Source organism: Monopterus albus, unplaced genomic scaffold (assembly GCF_001952655.1).
Source record: "Monopterus albus unplaced genomic scaffold, M_albus_1.0 scaffold17.1, whole genome shotgun sequence".
NCBI classification, from domain to species: domain Eukaryota; kingdom Metazoa; phylum Chordata; class Actinopteri; order Synbranchiformes; family Synbranchidae; genus Monopterus; species Monopterus albus.
In genome coordinates, this window is record NW_018127897.1 from 3866368 (window position 1) to 3866608 (window position 241).

The 241-nt window shown below is 42.3% G+C and overlaps 1 protein-coding gene across 1 annotated transcript in view; it reads right to left on the reverse strand.

Annotated features, from left to right (window-relative positions):
- Positions 1-241, reverse strand: part of chst8 (carbohydrate (N-acetylgalactosamine 4-0) sulfotransferase 8) — a 210616-nt gene that overhangs the window by 168626 nt on the left and 41749 nt on the right. The gene's annotated exons all lie outside the window — the stretch shown is intronic.

Genomic DNA, 241 nt, shown 5'->3' on the forward strand with positions numbered 1-241 from the left:
CTGTTTTATCCTAAACAGTGAAGATCCATGTATACATGCTAATTTTGATACGTTAATGCATAATAAATTTCACATTGAGAAATATATATCTTCTTATTAGTCTTCTCTTTTCAATATAAAACAAACAAACACCACAGTACGCTGTACCCCCGGATGGCATGCTAGCCTGGAGGCATGGGCCCAGTCGAGGGTCTGTGCCCTAGCAGCCTGGGGGACGTATAATCTATCTGGTGGTCCCTGC